The following is a 21791-nucleotide window of genomic DNA, read 5'->3' as shown; positions in this document are numbered from 1 at the left end:
TACAACAATTCAAACTAGGCAAAAGTGCTATGTATTTCATAGCAACAGGTTATTTCATCTGGGCAACAGGCTTCCCTTTCCTTTTTTTTAACTATGGAATTGGCAGAGGCCTTACTAAAACTTTGAATTGGCTTTGCTCCGGAAATGCACCTGGAAAAACTCTTTTCATTCCCTCGGGGCACCGGTTGGGAAAGCTAAAACAGTGGTTCTCCTGGAGCGTCAGTGCTTCCAGCAGAGCGGATGGGCAGAGCCTGGATTTCCCAGTTGAAAGGAGACACAGGTGTTTTGCTGAGGAGGAGTTATGAGAAAAGAACCAAACTCCTGCTTCTAAGCAATTCTAAATCCGAAATTAAGAGGCCCTGATTGAAGGAAAAAAAGATGGATAAAGGAAAACTAACAACCCTTTCTTAAAAGGTATGTGTGTCTTGGCAGAAACAAGGTAAAAAGCCCAGTCAAACAACCAAACAATACTCCTAGATGCACAACTAATTTTCTTCCAAATAAACCAATAAAGAAGTCAAGAAAAAAAAAGCCAAGAGTTCAGTTGGGGCCCTTTGGTGCCATTTGAACCACAGGCAACAGGGGGCGCCGTTGGGTCACTGGAGAGGCAGAGCCTGCAGTTCTCTCTGCCGGCCAGCAGGGGGCGCTGTGGAATCACTGGGCGTTGCCACCTGGGGGTAACACCCTCCGGGCTGTGTTGGAGAAACCAGAAATAAAATGGGTTTCCCTTCCTCTTCCCACACACTGGGAAAGGGGAGAGGGAGAGGGGAGAGAGAAACAACAACCAAAAGAAAATCCTCCCCAATGGAAAAAAAATCCAAACCCCAGACTCACTCTGTTCGCCTGCTCGAATCGTGCAACACGGTCCTCTCTCTCCCCTTGATGTGCACAAGGACCACCCCCAGGGAAAAAAACCAAATGCGAACGGGGAATGGGAAAAACTGCCAGAAAATAGCTCCTCTCTGAGGAAAAAAATCCAAGCAGGATCACTAGCTGGCAAGCAGGCTGAGAACAACAGGACACCACACCGAGGCTCCAGCCCGACCTTGTTCCAGCCTCCGCAGCAAGCCTCAAAATTCTTCCCCCCGTTGCCCAGGAGATGAGAGAAAAAAAGGAAAGAAAAGCTCCTCATCCCCTCGACTCCTAGGAGACAAGATTCAGAGCAGTTCACCAGAAAGCCACTTCTTTTGTGTCCCTTAAGTGCCCACTTCACAAGCCTGCACGCCGTGGGCAGGGGGAAGGGAAAAAATTCCTCTCTAGTTTCCAAGAACCGGCAAAACCACGACAGAAGGCCAAGCAGATCAAACCCATCACACCCCCACAAACCCACCAAGTCAAGCGCTAAGTGCTGAGAATGGTGGACACAACCACCAGATGGCTGGAGACACAACCTGTGCCTCACACCTGAAACACCATCGTGGGCCTTGAAAAACCAGTCCTGTGGCCACACTGCAGCCCAGGAAGGACTGAGTGGGACAACGAGACTCATTTCCCAAACAGCCTCCTAGACACCTGGGCCAGAGAGCACAGAACTGAGTGGCTGTATCATATTCCCTCCCATGCATCAAGCTCTGGAAAGTTGAACGGTGTCATGGACTGTTAAAAACATCACTGGAATTTGTTGGGCTGTCTCTGAAAGTGGTGACAGAAGATATGGACAGGGGAAGTAGACAGTGTCTGCAGGAAGCTGAGGTCTAGGACAGAAAGCCTGATCTCTTTCTGTCAGATGGAGGCAGAAGAGTAATGCAGCAATTTGGTATTAATACAGAGTGGCTGAGAGCCCCTACTGGGAAACCCTCTGGGACTAGAGCTATGTGGTACTTGACACAACTTCTTTTCCAAATCTATTTTATCATGCCATAGATGTAATCTATCTACTTTGTAAATAGAACTATATTAAGTAATCTTCCAAATAAATGCAGTGGTATTTCTTTTTTTGGAAATCTAATTTCCATTAAAGAAAAACATTTGTAAGGCTCTGATTTTGTCTTGGTTCTCTCTTACTCTTTCCTGGAAATAATGATGCTGAGCCTCCTCAGAAAGTCCTTCCGTGTGTAAAGCGGCAACGGAAAATAATCTTACCAGACAAAGGATGAAGAGGTTTAGACAAGATCTATTTGGGGGCTTAACTGATTGGCAGCAGCAGTAACAACACAAGCTGCAAAACCTCTTGTCAAAGAAAGGTTATCTGGAGGTTGCTGGGTTTAGAGAGAAGCATGTCTCTCTGTTCTCCAGCCACCCTTGTATTTCGCTCCAGCATGTGCTGTTGCAGACAGAGATTGGCTTCTCCAGGCAACACATCTATCCCCATGCAAATCAGAGAAATCTGTGGTGCTTTAGTTACTAATAATTCTGTTATTTCGGCTAAAGCACATGCAATTTCAGCTGTTGTGGGCCAAAAAGTGGCATCAAGTACAAGTCTTGTACAAAAACTTTGGAGGTGATGACATGCGTAAAACAGATCACCGTCTCCCAGTGTGCCACACATCTCAGTGTGATCAGCTGCTATCTCATGGACACGATTCCCTAAGGTTATCGTTCATAATGGCACAAAAAGTCATTTGGAATTGCTGTAGTTTTCCAGCTAGTAAACTTAGGATTTTTAATTAAAAAATTTAGACAACCAAATGTTTGTCCAGCTACAAGTCTTCCTGTATGCACTTCTGAAAACTGATTTTGACATTTAGTCCAATTATAGGGTGTGAGATTACAATGTGAAACATGCCAGCAATATCTTTCTCATCTTGGCCTTATAGTTATAATTATGGAGTCTAATTAAGTGACAAGGAGTGTATTTCTAGGTGGCATAAAATATTTTTTTCATCAATATGCAGTACTTTTCATCATAGAATAGTTAAGGTTGAAAGAGACCTTAAAGATCATCTAGTTCCAACTCCCCTGCCTTTGTCAGGGACACCTTCCACTAGACTAGATTGCTGCAAGCCCCATCCAACCTGGCCTTGAAAACTTCCAGGGATGGGGCATCCACAGGTAAACTGTTTCAGTGCCTCATCACATTCAGAGTAAAGAAGTTCTTCCTAATATCTAACCAAAACCCACCCTCTTTCAGTATGAAGTAATTTCCACTTGTCCTATTACCCCATGCCTTTCTAAAAGCTTTCTTGCCAGCCCCCTTTACCTACTGGAATAATGTTGTAAGGTCTTCCTTTAGACTTCTCTTCTCCAGGCTGAACAACCCCAGCTCTCTTAGGCTGTCTTCATAGGAGAAGGTTGTCCCCATCATCAATAAAGACGTTAAAGAGCACTGATCCAAATGCCAATCCTTGAGGAACATCAGTGGTCAATGATCTCCTCTTATACATCCAGCTGCTGACCTCAACTCTTTGAATGCCACCATCCAGCCACCTTCTTAGCACTAAAGTGTCCATCAAATCCATGACTTTCGAGTTTAGAGACCAGGGTGTTGTGCAGGACAGTGCCAAATGATTTGCACAGGTCCAGGCAGATGGTGTCAGTAGCTCTTCTCTCATCCACCTATGCTGTATTCCTGCCGTAGAAGGTCACCCAATTTGTCAGGCATGATTTACCCTTAATGAAACCATGCTGGCTTGTCACCAATCACCTCTTTATGTATTGTTTTCCTCTGTGCAGTTCTGGTGTTTGCATTCCCACATCCTATGGATGCAGCACTTAGTACCAAAGTCTAATAACTGTGGTGGTAGCAGATCAAGGGTTGGACTTGATGATCTCAGAGGTCCTTTCCAACCCACCTGATTCTATGATTCTATGATTCTATGTGGATAAACTTAGGCAATGGCAGAGAGAAGACCTCAGTGTGAAGATGGTCTTCAACAAAGAACTGGATACCGAGCTGCTGAAATCCCAGATTACTCAGGACATATTTAGCAGTGCTTGCTCAGGATGTGCACTTGAGTGAGGACCTGACATGATGGGCAAATGTAGATTGCCATGAAGCAATCAAATACTTCCTCAGAGGTGTCTGCAGGCAACCAGTTGTGGGGTAGAGCCTCAAAATAAAAGCACGTGGCTATTTTCTCATCCCAAAGGGGGATTGTGGGTGGAGTGGTGGGAAGAGCTGTCATTGGAGATCCTTCCCCTGTGCTTTCCACACAGGAGCTGGTGGGAAGAGCAGAGGCAGATGAGCACATGAAACTGAGGGGTGATTAGGCAGATTATCTGTCTCACAAACTTACAATGCAAGAAGGCAAGGGACAGCCAGTTTGCTGCCACGGCGAGACTACATGTACTGACCTAAAGATCAATGCAAGTTTCACCTCAAAAATTTTTGGTGAGGTTGGGTTTGTTTTAGCATGTTCATCTCCTTCCTGTTGTTCTCATGGAATATGACAGCAGTCTGCCTCTGTTTCCATGACACAGGTCACAGTACATGTCATGGGGAGACAAGTATAGGACACAGTATAAAAACAATCTTTTAGTTGCTCTTCAGGAAGATTGTGTTTGTTGTGTGAGCTTCTCAGTTCTCATAGGAAGTAGCTGGGCTTTGTTGTGTGTGTCTGTTTGGTTTGTTTTGGTTGGTTTTTTTTGAGCACATCTGCCTAGCATCTGAGTTTCTAAATAACTCAAAATTAAATAAAGCACAGGGTTAACCCATGCGAGGCCATAAATCTGTGGGTCCTTAGGAAGTGAATTTTGAATTGCCTCATTTGTTCTGCACTACAACAACAACTATTTCCATGCAGCTCTTTATATATGATCCTTACATACGATCTGAAAACCCAGGAATGTGGAACTGAGATGGGTGAAATGCACAGCCTCATACCTGCCTGTGCCTCCCTGGCCAGGGATTTTAACCAAATGCATGGGCCAAAAGTAAGTAAGACAGCCGAGCCATTGACACGATCCTAAATTTGAGGATTGGTTTGTTTTTTAATACACCAGTAATGTTTTTTCCTAGTGGGTTTCCTAGGTACCTCTGCATTGGCAAATGTTGCTGAGCATGAGCATACCACACTTCAGATTCTAGCTAATATAAACTAAGTCACCTTCATTTACAGTGTACAGCTTTCATAACCTTATAAACTGATGGAAGAAATGCAGAGCAGGAAGTTGACAGTGCAGTACAATGCATCCACCCTTCAAAGAGTCTCTGGTTTTGAGAGTTACCAAAAGTCCCTGTTAACTCCTACACACCCAGGAAAGTTCTAAGGCAGTTTGGTTCACACCTTTTACCAGATCACAGGTTTTCACAGGGAATAATTACCACTGGTAAGCAGCAAATATCATCCTTGGCATCTTTCTAGGACCCAAGCCTGTGACACACCTCACTGAGTTCTGTCACCAGACTTCAAGACCTAAGCCTTCGTGACAGTCCTATGAAATAAAACATGTGACACCTCAGAGGTGACTGGGTAAAAATTCTCTCCCCCAAAATGCAACATCAGATTGAGTAAAATTCTTATTAAGAAGCGTCAGTGGAGAACTTTTCATGCCAATCTATGAAGCCTAATTTTGGACCAGTAACAGATGGTATTAAGTAGCAGCTCCATTGTGAAAAGCAATGAGAACAACAAACAATGTACCTAAAAAAAAAAAAAAATAAAACAAGAACCAAGAGCAGAATCTCAGCTTATGAGCAGACTTGGAAAAACCCCAAGAGCCATATTGCTCAATCTTGATGTCCAAGTTCTTAATACACCTCAAAATGCTGTGAGGGAAACAATTTCCTGTTACTCTCTTCTGTGTGTACACATGTAGGAGGAAGAAAGATTGATTTTAGAATTTTTCAGCAGTCCATTTAAAAAGCACAGCTACACTAAAATAACAGTATGTCGTTATTCATGTAAAAGTCTGTTCTCCAGTCAGGAAGAGCTCTTATTTTGATTTCTTTGTGTGCTACTTCTACTTTTGTACACACAGATTCCGATTTTTATCTTGGAGGTTGTAGAAACATTCAGCAAAGAAAACAAAGGACTTACCTATTTGCTCTATACTCTGATTTATAAAGTCCACAGCATTCTTCAGGAGTCCCTTAGGACCTACAAGAAATGAGAAACATTTTATTTTTACAGAGGGTCATGTAAAGCCTGTTCTTTGTCGATGAATGCTCTATAGATTCAGACACAAAAAAAGGTGCCCCTCTTTCACAGTTTTTTTTTGTTAAACCCTAGTAAGTCACATGTACAGGACAATCTAGCTACCACACAGTGATACAAGCTCCCTGCACTCACTGTGTGTTTTTATGTGGGGAGATGCACCTTAATGAGCATCAGACTGAGGTTTCTGGGCCAGGAACAGTCCCTGGGATGGTGCTTGAGCTCATGCAGTGCACCAAGGACTGCTGTGTCCCCTTCTATGCCACTTAGCCCCTGTACTCCAGAGAAACTGCCTTCTCTACTCACTGGAATCTCCAATAAATTCAACTTTCCTTTCCTTTTTCTTTCCTTTCTCCCTGTCTCGTGGGTCCTGCTTTGACAGGGCATTACCCTTCAGTCACCCAGGCTCTGCTCCCTCTGAACGCTGAGCAAACGGTTCCAAGCAGCAGCCTGGCCCTCGTGCAGGCTTGCTCTGCCACAACAGAAACACGAGAAAGCATCTCTGCAGATGTTCTCACTGCAGCCAGGACACACCGGGACACGCTCTCTCAGATCCTCGTATAGCCCGGTCAGACCTTTGGCTTTTCATATACACACATCTCGTTGGAGACATTTTGCCTACAGAAAGTTGTCCAGACCCCTGTCCAACAGCTGGCCCTTTGCAGCAGCCGCTCCTGGAGGCCCCAGGCTGGCCTGCTAAATGATCTTGAAATATTTCTGTGTAGGACTATTGCTTTGCTTGAACCATTTGGCTGAGTCATCACTGCAGCCATGGGAAGGCTGATTAATGGTTTGCTTATTTTAGGAACTAACAGCCCACAGGCCCATTGCCCACTGATGTTTCCCTGATGAGCACAGGCTTGTTTCCGTGCTGCAGTAGGCTGCTGAGGGGCTAAACTCCTGCATTCCCAGGCTGTTTGTGATTACGGTAGTAACTGCATGAAATGGAGTGCCTATTATCGTATTTAAACTTAGCATGTAGCTGTGTTTGCATGCTATAGGTCTTAAAGTTGACTGAAAAATTCCCCAGAATTCAATTCTAGGATAAAAAAAATTTTGTAACGAAAGTCACAAAAAAAAAAAAAAAAGGTATTATCTCACGTAAGGATGAAGGAAATAGAAGTAAAAAATGAGGGGAAAAAAAAGAAACAAAAAGGCAATACATGACACAAGCTGTTATTACAGTTTGTACAGCAGAATGTTAATTTCCCAAATAAATAATTTCTTTTACTTCCTTTAATTCAGTAGTATTTAAAACCTCTCTTTTTGCTTCCCAGATTTTTGAAAGAGCAGACTACCTTGTACTACAGAAGACGGGTTTAAAGTTCATTCTAAGGAATGAGATAAAAACATAACAGAAGTAGAGAGGTTTTTCTTTTTCATCCCTTTCAGTGTAGAAAGTGAGAGGTTTTAGCCATATGCTAGTCCAAACCTTTTCAGGGTTTGAAAATAAATACTTGACTTTCTTTTGCTAAATGCAAAGAGAAATACAGTAATGTAATTTCAAACCCAAATGAGAGGCACAGGAGGAGGCAGTGGGTCTCATTGTTAACACTTTTGTTCTGTTTGCAGGTTTCCTTATGTGTAAAGAACTCAGAAATTCTTAGAAGTTAATAGCAATGCCAAAGTTCCATTTAAAATGCATTTGTAGCTCAAAAGGGCTGGGAGGGTGTTGGTTGTTTTTTGTTTGGTTGGTTAGTTTTTCAAGACCACCATGTAGGTTATATATCAAGTGTATTCCTCCTGGAACTTTATTTTTTCAAATGTTATTTTAAATGGCAGGGATGAAAAGAAGCTGTAAATCTCTCTTAAGGCCTAAAGATCAGGCTTTAGTCATACTTAAACCTTCACAAACCCCTGATTATCAAAAAATAATGGGTAGAATCCTTGAACCACTCTCCCAATAATTACCTCCCTCCCTCATATCTGCAGGAACCAAGGAGTCAAAATCTGGAAAAGTCAGTTTCTCTCGAGCCTGCAGAGAGTGAATTCTTCTACAGGGTATCTCTCACTGGGTTCAGTTCCTCTGCCATAAGCTGTGTTTAGAGCACCAGTAATTCTGTACAGGAATGGCTGGGAGCTGACTTGGGACCAAAGGCTTCCCCCTGCAGCAGTCCCTGTTGGTTCAGGTGCCTTGTGAATGCCCCATCCACCCAAAAAAGCTTCAATTGTGATTAAAACTTTCCGTGGATTCAGGGTCGCTGCTGCACCTGGAATGGAGCTGCACCACTGGAGTTTGGAGGAGGTAAAAGTGACCAACGTGTTCCTCACAGAGGTCATGGTGACCCCAAAGACTTGACTGTCCTTTGTCCCCAAGGGATGCACTTCTGTTTTGCCCTGGAGCTCTGCTATTCACGTCTCAGAACAGTGATACAAGACATATGGATCTGATGTGCAGTCTTGAAAAGATGGCAGCATTGGCAGCATTGTGGTTTAATGTGCTTATTTTCATTCAGAAACACATTTAATGTGTTATTTTCATTCAGAAACTTTTTTCCAGTATGTGTCTCAGAGGGGGATACTTCTCTCTAACGTATTTTTGTTAAGGCTGATGAATTCAAGAGGTCCATTAATTTCAAAGCTGGGCACAGGCACATCCCAACAAGTTACTGCAGTCAGCTCTTTCCATTAACTCCAGGGAACTGAGGATATTCAGCAGAAGTAGGTGCTACAGCAGGGCCAGATGAGTCCCACACCGAAGTCTAAGGAAGTCAACTCATGCCCATTGATCACTGTAGCCATGGAAGAATCACTGAGACCATGAAATGACATTTGCTTTTGACAGAAATCTTTCAATCATGCTCAAAAGCAGTGCAGAGCAGAGGGCTGAAGGTAGAGATGCATACAGGCAGAACACCTGATTTTTCAAAGGAGAAAAATCATAGAATCATAGAATTGTTCAGGTTGGAAAAGACCTTGCAGATCACCAAGTACAACTACTAATTGAACACTTTCATGTCCACCACCAAAAAATGTCCCTGACTGCCACATCTACACATCTTTTAAATGCCACCACAGATAGTGACTCAAACACTTCCCTGGGCAGCCAGTTCTAGTTCTTGGCAATCCTTCTGGTGAAGATATATTACCCAATAGCTGATAGAAAACTTCTCAGTGCAACTTAGAACCATAGAATAGTTTGGGTTGGAAAGGACCCTGAAAATGCTGTACTTCTAATCTCCCTGCCATGGACAGGGATGTCATTTACCAGATCAGGTTGCTCAGGACCCCATCAAACCTGGCCTTGAACACCTCAGGGTTGGGATATACCCAGCATCTCTGAGCAACCTCTTCCAGTGCTTCACCACTCTCTGAATGAAGAATTTCTTCCGTATTTCTAACCTAAATTTCCCTTTTTTCAGTTTAAATCCATTGCTCCTTGTCCTGTCACTATCTGCCCATATAAAAAGTCCCTCCCCCTCCTTTTTATAATCCCCCTTAAGGTACTGGAAGGCCACAGTGAGGTTTTCCTGAGGCCTTCTCTTCTCCAGGCTAAACAACCCCAGCTCTCTCAGCTGTCTCCACAGGAGAGGTGCTCCAGCCCTCTGACCATCTTCATGGCCCTCCTCTGCACCCACTTCAACAGGTCCATGTCTGTTCTGTGCTGAGGACCCCAGAGCTGGATGCAGCACCCCAGGTGGGGTCTCACAAGGGCAGAGCAGTGAGAAGAACCACCTTTGGCCTGCTGGCCACTCCTCTTTTGATGCAGCCCAGGACACAGCTGGTCTGCAGGGTTGCAGACACACACTGTTGGCTCGTGTCCAGCTTTTCACCCACATGAAGTCGTCCTCTGTTGGAGATGAGTTTTGTTGTTTTCTATGTTATGACATAGCATGATAGTGGTGGAAAAACAGTTTGTGTTGTGAGCAATTTTTAGGCATAAAACCACTGTGAGCTGAAGCCTGGATTGTCATCACGTTGAAAGTGGTTGCCGTGGACAACGTGCCCAAGGAGCCAGTGCTTGCTGCTATTGGACAGTTCATAGCACCACAGCGGCTCAGCCAATCCCTGTTAACACCCTGTTGCTGTCTTCCCCCTTCATGCATATGCATGTCCTCCCTATGTTTATTCATGTACCCTGCACCAGTTATTGTCGGAGGATTTGCATGCTCCTCCTAATCTCCACCCTCTTTCTAGACCCTTCTTTGCCTGCCCCTATAAAGCCCACCATTTTGTCCTAATAAAGTTAGATCAGCCTCGGCTGTTTGAGTATTCACATGTAGCTGCGTGTGCCTCTTTCTTGGGGCTACGTAGTGACAGTGAATCTAACTAATCGTTAGCCGTTGCCTAGGCTAGTGGCGAGAGCCGCTCATTACTTCATCTACAAGCCAGGCAAGAACCCTGAGCTGGTCCGGTCCTCTCCCAGACAAAACTGCACCAGTCCTCTCCAAGGTTGCTCTCAGGGACTGCTTCTGACAGTCTGTGATCTTGTCTGGGATTGCCCTGACCCAGGTGCAGCACCTTGAACTTGGACCTGGACTTGTTAAGTTTCATCAAGGCCTTGTGGGCCCACTTCTCAAGCTTGTCCAGGTCCCTCTGCGTGGTATTCCTTCCTCTGTTGTGTCAGCTGTATCACTGAGCTTTATATCGTCTCCAAACTTGCTGAGGATGCCCTTGATCCCACCATCTGTGTCACTGATGAAGATACTGAAGAGCACCAGTCCCAAGACAGAGACTGTGAACACAGAGCCATTGACCACAACACTAACTGCTTCCATCCAGCCAATTCCTTGTCCACTGAATAGTCCACCCATCAAATCCATGTATCTCCATTTTGCAGATGAGGATGTCATGTGGGGCCATTTCTAAAGTCTAGCAGAGATCTGGATAAATGGTCTCTGTCGGTCTTCCTTGGCTGATCACTGATGTTACTCCATCGTGGAAGGCCACCAGGGTGGTCAGGCACGACTTGCACTGGGTAAAACCATGCTGGCTGCCTTGGATTACCTTTGCCCATGGACCACAGTGTTGCAACAGACGGTGCAAAACTTCCCCCCATCCCAGGGGAGGCACCTGGGCATTCTTACCTGAACTGAATGTATATTGACCCACTGAACATGTTTTGGGACTTCCCTTCCCCTGACAGATCAAGACTGGGATCATGACTTCAACCAGTGGACATCTATATTGCAACAATCAAGTCTTATTACTGGATTCGTAGTGACCTTTCCTCTCTACTGTCTGCTCTTATCCTTTCTTTCTCTTTCTTTCTTTTCCTTATAAATTTTCTTAAGTGATATCTTCATACTTTTACGTAGTTTCATTTCTATAGGTAATAATAACCGAAACGGCTACATACCACCTTTGAATTGCAACCAAATTGTTCTAAAATAGACCTGACATGTACATAACACTGAAATCATTCAGTGTCATTTCACTATAATCCACCCCAGGGGATCTATTAACAAGGACCTGAGTTAGCCTGCCTTCAGGGGTGGGTCATAACAACTGGCACAGAGGTGAGGGTCACTGGTCTGTAGCTCTCCAGCTCTGCCTTTCTCCTCTTTTTACAAATGAGAGTGATGTTTCCTTTTTTTCCAGACACTGGGGACTTTGCCTGACTACCTTGACTTTTCAAACACGATGGAGAGTGACTTGGCAACAACGTCAGCCAGTTCCCTCAGGAGTCTGGGATGCATCCCATCAAGTCCCATAGACTTGTGGTTACTCAGTTTCATCAAGTGGTCCCAAACCTGCTCTTCTCTTATAGTGGGAGGGACTTCACTGCCCCCACACCCACCCAGGGGATCAAGGACTTAAGAGACGTGGAAAGCCTGACTGTCAGTGAAGACTGAGGCAAAGAACTAATTGAGTCCCTCACTCTTCTCCATTACAGTTGGCACTTCCTCGAGGTCATCTCTTGTCCTATCTCTTGTTACTTGGGAAAAGAGACTGACTTTCACCTCCATACAACCTCCTTTCACAGAGTGTTAGAGAGAAATAAGAGACCTGATATGATGAAATCTGGAAGTAATGGGAGTGTGACATGTGAAGGGTCTCTGTGCAACACCACTTGGCAGCTAAATCATAGATAACCAAGGAGTTACGTGGGTTAATTGCGACTGAATCACTAACTGTAAAATGGCACACTGTCAAAACCAAAAGTTGCCAAGTGGATTGATTTCCAAAAGTTGTAAATTCCTAGGAACTCAGCTTCTGTGAAGTGTCAAAAGAACAGAAACTGGGGAAAATAGGGACATTCCAAACATCAAAATTTCTTGAACTGTCATCCATCTGTTCCCAGAGAAATAGATGATTCACTTATCAGTTGTCATCTACTACACAGCCCCACCACTATTACAGCCCTCAAGAAATGAGCAAGTTAGTAATAAATCTTGTATTTTAAACAGGAAATGATTCTTCAGCCAGGGATGTCTAAAAAAGAAACAAACCACTGTCTCAAATGGCACGTAGTGAAATGACCGTGCTCCTCAGTCAACCCTAGAGAAGTTTAATGGCTTGACTCTGCTGACTTATTGCCATTATGAGATCTGTTGGCGCAGGGGCAGGTTGTGAAGTTAAGGTTATACAAGGGAGATGGAGATGAAACTGTTTATGTTTGGACTCTGTGGTGTGAAGGGAAGCAACAGGGGCACTGACCTTGCTGTTTCAGAGATTTTTTTTTCTTTCTGCCTTGCTACAGTTCCAGGCAGCAGACTGCTTTGCTCTCTGCTCCTGATGCACTGGGGGACAGCAGCCCAGCCATGTGGGGCAAAGGCCACAGCTACTCTTAAGTAACAGAAACCAAGTCAACTTTTAAAAAACTCCTTCCTCTGCCTTTCCTTCCCCTCTAAAGACTTCGTGCTTTCCTCACTTACTGATTACAGAAAAATAGAAAAGGCCTACGGATACTGTCAATGGGATGAGCAGATTCTAACAAACAAAAGTCTATAGAGACAATAATTTTATTTATGTGATGAATAATATTTCTGCAAATAATAGGGCTCTGCTGTCAGAAAGGTCAGAGCTGCAGTGAAGCAGAGCAATTTCCTTGCTTGTAAATAATGATGCCAAAAAGAATCTTGAACCTAAGCTCTCTCACTCACAAATCCTGCATGAAACCACAAGTGTTTTGAGGTAGATTGAGCATTACTCTAAGTCTGCAGGGATGGGGCTTTTCTCTGCTTGTGTTAAGTTCCCTCAGGGGATGAAAGCATCAGTCATTCATCAGCTTTATAAAATGGGAGACGTGTTCTGCTGATCTTGCTTGGGGCTTATCCTCTCTTAAGGACTTGTCACTCATCCTAGCACTCAGATGTCATCATTATGCACCTTCTGTGACTTTTCCTGGGTGGCAGCTTACAAGTAAAGTCTTTAGGGTATGCTCGTGTCTTCCCACAGTTTGATCATATTAAGTAAATATAAAATGCAGACAATAAGATATTAGCAATGGAAAATTAGCTCAAATATTTTTAGGCATTGATGAAATGTCAGTCTAGTTTAGGGGTTTTTTTAAAGCATAATACTCTCACTCAAGAAAAAGGAACCAACAACCAAAACAACCAAGCTAAGATCCACTTTCAGAACTGACTAAAAACTTGTTTCAAAATGCACCTTTTGCCTGTTAGGAAGGTGTAAGAACAAACAGCATAACAACCATAAAAATCAAAATTGTAAGTAAGACATGGACCCTGTCTGACAAAGACACTCTCAATAGTGAGAACAAATCACCATTCAATGTGATGAGTTCTTAATTTCTGCAAGTTTTTGGTCAAAAGTAAATTCAAAATATATGGTTTTATTGAATATAAACTGAAGGAAATGATGCATGAAATATCACAGCTTGTGTTAGAAAGAATAGCAGCCCAATGGTTGCTAGTGGCCTGGAAATCTGTAGTAGGGAACAATATTGAAAGATGTTAGTTTTATTAAAAAGCCCTTTAACTAACCTGTTTCATCTATCTTTGCTGCCAGTAGTACAACTGACCCATCTTCTTCTGCAGACTGCAACGTTTTGTAATACAGATTCTCCCTCCAAATTTGTCAACAGCATTTCTGTTTTCTTTTTTTTTTTTGCTTTTAATCATTCTACTTCTCATTTTTCTCTTTTATCTTACTGCATTTAAACATACTGTTATAACTTCATCACTCTATTGACATTTTCACCTATGTCTGAGGTTCTTAGGCCCAAAGTTTTTGCTCAAGCTCCAATTCTACATTTTTATCTATTTTTAAAAATTGGTCGTGTTACAAGTTCGGGCATGATGGAGTTAATTTCTAATAGAGATACTCTGTCAGTGGCAATAAAATTACTGTCTGAGTTTAGGAACCTTTAATCTGAATCTACTTACTCAGTCCATTGCATTGCTTGCATGAAATTCCCCCCAAGACAATTCCCTCGGTCTAAACCTCATGTGCAGAGAGCAGAGCAGAGTCCTGAATGAAGAATCATTTTAATGGTTATTCCTTTCATTCATTTTCTTTGTCTCAGCCTGAAAGGAAACTCCTGAGTAAGCTCTGACTGGTTGCTCCTCAGAATGCTTTTATCTCATCTCGTGGGAAAATAATTTGTGGTTTCGTGTTTGGGTAGAAATGTTCCGATATGTGTTTTCAGGATGGGATTTTTAAACACACACACACACACACACACACTCACTCACACACACACACACACACACACACACACACACACACACACACACACACACAGCTTTCTGCTGTATCACTTTACTCCAGCAGTTCTGAAACAACCAGCTGACCAAAGCCTGTGACAAAACACTTCGTGGAGGCAGGTGAGACAGACCATAGAACACTGCTGCAGCTCTGTGGGACTGAATCTGTCTGACATTTCCTCTGCCTCCTCACTCTTCCCAAGCAAGTTTGGAATTGCTTCGGTTTTTGTTGCTTGCAGCTGAGCTATGCAAAGTTTTTAATCTCGAATACAACTTCATTACCTGCATTTGGATTTCATTACAAGCATGTCCTGGAGCCACTGCTTGTGCATTTTCCTAACTGTATAAATCACTCAAATGCAATTCTACAATATAAATTTCCCAACTGCGCCCTGGGAACCTCCCAGTTTCTCATGAAGTCAGCTGAGACAAAACACGACAGCTTTTGAGGAATGCTCAGGAAGGAGAAAGGAGAAATAAGTACAGGAGTTAATGAATGGCTTAATGAAGACATAGTAAGGAGTTCTCGCCACATTTTCTTGTAATATTGATGCGGTCAGGGTAGTTACCCTACGAACATAATTGAATAAACTGCAAAATTATTAAAAAAAGAGTTTAATTCTCACAGGGTAAATTAAATCCATGAACTCTACTTTAATAAGGTGCGCTGAAATAAAGAGCACAGCAGAATACAAAGCTTGAATTAGACATTCATAGCATATTAGGAAAAACTAGCCACTGTTTTGAAAGGGACAGAAACTCTCCTGATCCAAGAGATAAACCAGCCTCGAACACCTGAAACTACAGAGCTCCTTAGAATGGTGGCAATTTACATATTTTGAGTTGTGTTCTAGTTTGCAATTTTCATTTCCAAGTTTGAAGTGAAGTTCAAAAACTGGTGAAAAATCTGTGTGTCCTTTGAGACACATTATCAGCTGCCGGCTCCTGCCTTGGATCCCCACTGCAAAGTCTCTTCTGGGGGAATTGATAATAGCTACTCTACTTCAAGAAACAGGACTGCTACTGCTAGCCAGGGTGGCATCAGTTATGTTACTATGAGGTCTAGATATTCCTTTAGACAGCTAAATTCCTTACAATTGAATGAAATGGATGTCTACAAACCGTTTAGCATCAAAAGCCCAAATCTACTGAAGGCAAGAGAGACGCGAAGGAAAAATGTTTGTTTTCCAAAGCCAAGATGAACATCTTCACAACCTGTCCTTACAACCATCAATCTCAGACCTATACCTCTAACGTACATGCTCTCAACCTTTTTCAGTCGACATATAACAACAGATAACATCTCTATCATGAAGTTTTTTCCTCTCTGGCCTTACTGCAACAAGTCCCTGCAGAGAGGCTACGCGGCAGGCAGTGGCTGTGCTGTCACTGTGTCAGATTTCGTCACCTCTGAAGCATGTCCCCCTGGTGTTCCCACGCTTGTGGAAGCAAAAATGGCATTGCTGGGCTTTTGTTGGCATTGCCACCTTCTGTGTAGCTTTGTAGAAGAGCAGACAGTGACTTGGTTCACGCAGCTGCCGCTGACCACTGACCACTGATAAATTCACTGCAGAAGGAGGGCTCAGTAACACGTGGGGCCACAGGGGTTGAAGTGAAAGCATGAGTGGGTTTGTCAGAAGTCTTTGGGGACTGCTAGAAGTGAACAGAGTTCCCTTCCATCAAGCAAGCGAATGGGAAGCAATCAATGTATCAATATTTCAAACTGTGCTTCCTAGAAATCAGAGTTCATGCTAACTGGTGAGCTAACTAGAGTAACTACTCACTTTACAGTTAGCATACACCTGATAGTGTAACTTGCAGTAAATGCTTATAAAATATTATTGTGGATGCAAATTAATATAGAAATGGTTGAGTAGCTGTCTTGCATTTAGTATTCACACAAGTGTTAACAATTAAAGACCACTTTTCCTCACCACTAGTTCTAAGACTGAAATGTGGTTATCTTTTAAATATGTATCTGTAACTAGAAGGCAGCTTTAAAGGAACAGAGGCAAATCCCCTTAGAGATGAAATGTAATACCCTTCAAGGGAATAATCAAATTTCATCAAGTAGAGTTTTTAATTTCTATAACTATAAACTCCGGATTCCAGACAGGTATAACTTTTCACTGAACTATTTGGAAATTTAATGTAAGAGATGATTAAAGAAAAACATTCTAGAAAAATCTGTCAATATTTTGTGTAGGGGGTTTCCTATGTTTTCTTCTTAGCCATTTGATAGAAGCATGGCCTGGTTGTAAGGAAATTAAAGATCACGTAGTTCCAGCACCTCTACCCACAGTCAGGAGCACCTTCCATTAGACCAGGTTGCCCAGAGCTGCATCCATCCTGGCTTTCCAGGGAAGGGGCATCCACAACTTCTCTGGGCTACAGTCAGTCACCCAGTATTCTAATCATCTAGCCACCTTGCATCTCATCCTCTCATCTTTAAGTCCAGACCTCTACTCTTCCTCTAGTCTTCTGAATGTAGCTCTCTGTCCGTTTTTTTTTGCACAGTCACAGTCACACAGAGTGGATATCCAGTAATGCTAGGACTTGCATAGAAATGTTGGCCTTCTTTAGGAACTGAAAGAGGAAAACGACATCACCCATTCCCTGTCCATCACTACTGGCAGAGCTGAAATACATTTTCCAGCAAGGACATCTTTGGCATGGGCAGTTTAAACTTTCTGTAAGTTGAAGAAAGAAACACCTTAGATGCAGGAGGACAGTATTTCACTCTTGTTCTCTGTTCTAGTTTGCTGAATTAAACTGTGTGAGGTTTGCTGGTCTGGGGTAATTTCCAGCTTTTCAGTGCTTGGGTGATCTGCAGAGAAAAGAAGAGAAACACTATCCTGAATAAAAAGTCACATTATAATTGCTGTAAATAGATCAAAGGGCTGTAAAGTAAAGTTGACAGGTAGTCTTGATTTGGCTGAATATATGATATTCTAATTTGAAAGGTGAATGAGAAAGCATAGAAAGTTAGCTTTAATCCTGCTTAACAAGGTATAATGAACCTGCCAAGCCATTTGTGATGCAGAATGTCTTTACAATATACTAATAAATGTAATTTTAAAGGTAGCCACAATTGAAATAGAAAACATGTTTACAGAAGCAAGGGCAAGGCTTTATGTGGTTAGGCAGTACTTTTTTTTTTTTTACATCATCATGATGGGCTAAAACACCTATCAGATAGATCAGTGACACAAGTGTATCAAGTGTAATAGTTAATCTTATAAAAACCCATCTCCCCCCAGAGATCTTATTTCTCTCATATGAACAAACCATTACTCTTGCAACAGGGTACCAATAAAAAGTTATTCACAGAGGTTAAATCCAAGAGGTATTTTGAGGATAAAGCTGAAAGGGTCTTTACTGTATCATAACACAGATGGCATCCAAAAGTGAGGCTCGTCTGCTTGATTCAAAAGACAACTTATCCCTACCTAACGTATATTTTTCCATAGTGCCAATGAATTACATTTTAGTATGTGCATTATGGACACATTACTCGCACTCCAGGGCCCAACAGTTGTCAGGTATCAGCCAAAAGTGGATGATATTTCACTTGGACTCTCACTGGAGCCAGAAAGAGAAATTCGTGGTTACAGGTGCCCACCAAAAGACACCAAGGATAGGGACAAGATCTTTGACTTCCACTGGTTCAGTTTCAGAGGGGAACCTTAGTGCGTGGCCCCAAAGGGAGACCTGACAGCAGAACTAGAAGTTAATCTTTCCTGGGGAGGAAATCTGGGGAGCTGGGTAACTGCTAAGGTAAATGTGCCCTTCAGGTGGCATGGGAGTGGACCTGCAGAGCCTGAGGTCTGTTGGTGCACAGTGGCAGCTCTGTGGCTGAGGCTGCCCACACCACCATTTCATCTGCCCTGCAGCCTGTTCACAGATTCCAGTCTTCAGATTTAGATGTAGGACAGACATGAGAAGCGTGAGGTGCATTGGCTCTTCTTGCCAGAACAGCTTCTCATTAACAAGGTAGTGTTTTCCCAGCTGATGTCCTTCCACATCCATTGTCCATTTTGCTTAGGTTTGGAAAGTTTACAGTCTCCTGGGCAGAGTCTGTCCCTCCTTGTTGTTGATAAGTTCTCTCGTTTCAAGGGACAACATCCTCCGAAAAACACCAGTACACCATGCCTCATCTTTTTTATAGGGAAAAAAAGCTTCAAAATCCACGGTGGTTAAAGTTGTTTCTGTTGCATATTATCAGGCTACTGAAACAGCTTCTGAAGAAAAAAGGGTGGGCTCATAAGATATTTTGTACCCTTTAAACCATTGCGTTAAATTAAATTATGAAAATTAAAAAATTCCTGTGGTCCTCAACAGTTATTCCTCTGGTAGATCTCAGACTGGCCATTAAGTACACTCTTCTGTGCATGATTTTAACCCAAATATTGTTGATTTTGACGTTTGAAGTAACTGACAGTTTATAATGCAGAAGTGTAAAAGATTGCATATAATTAATATATTTTAGGAAAAATGACCTCCTTTTGCTTAAACATGACCACTAGCAGTTTTAACATAATTAAGATATGAACCCTTGGTATTCAAATAATTATTTGTATATGTATGACCTTGGTTGTATGCCAGATACCCACCTCCCACCCCTCCTTGTCCATGGGCCTTGGTGTCTTCAGAGTTGTTCTCACTTCTGTTTTTCGCTGGCTGCAATTCTCATCTGTGCAGTAACTTTTCTTTTTTTTTCCTTAAATATGTTATCACAGAGGTGTTACTGTCATTCCTGATTGGTTCCTGCTTGGCCAGAGGTGGGTCCATCCTGGAACTGGCTGGCTTTGGCTCTGCTGGATATGGAGGGAACTTCTGGCAGCTTTTCGTAGAAGCCACCTCTGTTGCCCTCCCACTGTCAAAAAAACTGTCAAAACTGGCTACAGAAACCCAGCACAAATGTAGTTGGTATATCTATGAATGACCTGGAAATGCTGAGAAAGAGAATACTTAATTTGGTAAGATTGGATGGAAATTTTCCTGATCTGTAGCGGTTCCTTTAGGGTCTCCCTCTCTCTCTCTCTCTCTCATTTCCACAGGCTTTACCTTTGATGCATTTTGAAGCCTGGCTTTCTGTTCTCCCAAGTTCTCCACTTCCCTCAGGCTACAGAAGGTTCAGCATGCCAGTCTTCACCCATCTCTTCTCCCACCTCTTCTGAGCAGTGGAAACTTGAAGGCTTTGCCTCTGGCTCTGCGTTACGGAAAAAGTGATGAAGGATATTTGATTGCTTTGCTCCACCTTCCAAAGACTCAGAGAGTTTGCAGAAGTACCTGCTGCTTCACGTGGGAATAAATAACGTGCATTCAGTGGGTTAGAACCTCAGGGAATGCAGAGAGGATCACACAGGGGAGGAGAACCACTGGTGGGAACCTGCAGCTGGAGCCATGGGAAGAGCCGGATCCCAGAGCTCAGTGGGGTCTGCTCCAAAGCAGGAAGCTGTGTGCAGCACTTGTAACACAGAAAGAGGAGATACTTAAACACATTCAAAAGCACAGCTCAACAAATTAGTGCAAATAATATTCTGAAGTAAAATTTATGCATATCTGAGCATTTCCCCGACAGATTAGTTCAGTTTGCAGACCAAAGAATGAGATTTTCAGTTTCAAATTACATGTGAGCTTGGCAAGAAATCTACGTCCCTTTTCCGGCTCATATTCTTGTCAGAAACAATATGAGCTCAGCGGTCAGAAAGGATGGCACATGTTGGTGGCAGCTCATGAAGTGGAAAAAGAGACGTATAAAAATGCGCTCGTTCTAGGCCCTAGGCCTTTTTGCAACGTGCACTTCATCTCAAATTCAATACAGACTTCCATTTCTATGATACATTGTGAGAAGTACCGACAATTCCCACTTTGCATCTCATACAGCCTCAGTTCTCCTTGCAGAGTGCCTGGGAGGCTTTGTAGAGGCAGCCTTTGTGAGGCCACGTCTGCAGAACATCATCTGCACATCATTTCCTCCTCAGACCTAGGAAATCCAATACTGCAAAGAGTATTGTTCAAAGGAAATGAGAACTAGAACAAGAATAAGATCACACTGTTTAAAAAAAAGGGCATAATTGAACTCAGTCAGATATTTTTTGAACCACTGCCATCCTCAAACTGGGAAAAGCAGCACAGGCCTCTGCAAAGCTCAGGGGGAGTTATTGTGTGGCAACAGATCTCACACTGCTAAACCTGAAAGAAGAAACAGAAATCAGTCTGTGTCCAGTTTGGATCCTGGTTCTTGTGGCAGTCACCTCTTTGGCAGGTGAGCTGGTGGCAAGTTTTGCAAAAAGGAAAGGTAAGTAAACCCAGTCAGGGCAGCCTTAGGAAAACACTCCTGGGATGCCTGTTTCCTTCCTGGGTACCCCATTAGAAAAATGTGTCGTCCATTAACAATATTGTTATCTCAGAGGCTCCTTCAAGCATCAACCCGTCTAAAGCTCATTTATTCTGTTCATTAAATGCTGAGAAGTCTTCTGTTGTGACTGAAAACCTCCTCACTAAAGGGAACAGCGGCAGGGCTGTTTTCTTGACCTCACACCCATAATGGGTTTTCAGTCCTTTGTTTATCGCATTATGGAAGCTAAGTCTTCATACTGGATCCTCACATGAGTAACCTTGTTTTGTTGTTTTGTTTGCTGTCAAGTTTAATTTACTGTGCCTTTTGTTAGGCTGATTCAGCTCTTACCTATGATGTATTCAGCCAAAAAAAAAAAAATTTACCTTTTGTCCATTAAAAAAAAAAAAACAAAACCAAACAAAAAAAACCCCACTAAACAAATTAAGAAAAACCACTGAAATCCTAATGTATCATCAAAGACTTGCCAAATGACAAAAACTGCAGCAGCCATATTTTCTGGAATGGGTTCTGATTTTACTGATTCCACCAGCACTCTTGATAGATCTATTTAATACATAACACAGGGCTGTTTGTTTTGGCTGAAATTATCGTACTTCAGGTCTTGTGTTTAAATTCAGTTTTGCATGTAGCTAAACAAAAAGATCTCCTGTCTCCTCTTCCATGCTCCCATTTACTCTGCTTTTTCTTGGCATTTTTTAAAACAAAGGTCTGCCCTAAAACAACAGAGGCATTTTCAGCCAGACACAAACCAAAGTTTTGTCATATTGAAGAAGGTAA

This window comes from Myiozetetes cayanensis, unplaced genomic scaffold (genome assembly GCF_022539395.1).
Source record: "Myiozetetes cayanensis isolate MyiCay16 unplaced genomic scaffold, myiCay2020 scf4, whole genome shotgun sequence".
Taxonomy (NCBI): domain Eukaryota; kingdom Metazoa; phylum Chordata; class Aves; order Passeriformes; family Tyrannidae; genus Myiozetetes; species Myiozetetes cayanensis.
The sequence above is the reverse complement of the archived record's forward strand: the minus strand, read 5'-3'. Positions refer to the sequence as shown.